Raw genomic sequence first — 372 nt, 5'->3', positions numbered from 1 at the left:
CCATATTATTATTGCCTTGTCTAGCTAGTAAAAAAATTGTTTACCCCCAAAACACATATATAAAAAAAAAAAGAACTATGCCTTCACTTTGTAGAAAGAGTCTTGAGATATTGACAACTTATTTTTGTAAATGTATAGAGTATAAAATGCGAATACTCGCGTACAGTTAACATCGTGTTATTCCCTCTCTCTGTCTCAAAAGTAATACCCAAGGCCTGTCACGTATCATGCAAGACGTTACGTAATTCTTGCCAAGTCTACTAGTTTTTTCTGCCAAAGTAAATTAAGAATATTTTGGAAACGAAAGTACCTGATAACTTTTCCTGTACTTCTCGTGTAGATGTTAATGCTGGTGAATAAGGTATGTCTTAT

At 33.3% G+C, this 372-nt stretch overlaps 1 protein-coding gene across 1 annotated transcript in view; it reads right to left on the bottom strand.

Moving 5' to 3' along the window:
• Positions 1 to 372, bottom strand: part of LOC119587632 — a 16560-nt gene that overhangs the window by 1861 nt on the left and 14327 nt on the right. The window lies entirely within an intron of this gene.

Source organism: Penaeus monodon, chromosome 22, assembly GCF_015228065.2.
Source record: "Penaeus monodon isolate SGIC_2016 chromosome 22, NSTDA_Pmon_1, whole genome shotgun sequence".
Classification (NCBI taxonomy): domain Eukaryota; kingdom Metazoa; phylum Arthropoda; class Malacostraca; order Decapoda; family Penaeidae; genus Penaeus; species Penaeus monodon.
This window is presented reverse-complemented; position numbering and strand designations above follow the sequence as displayed.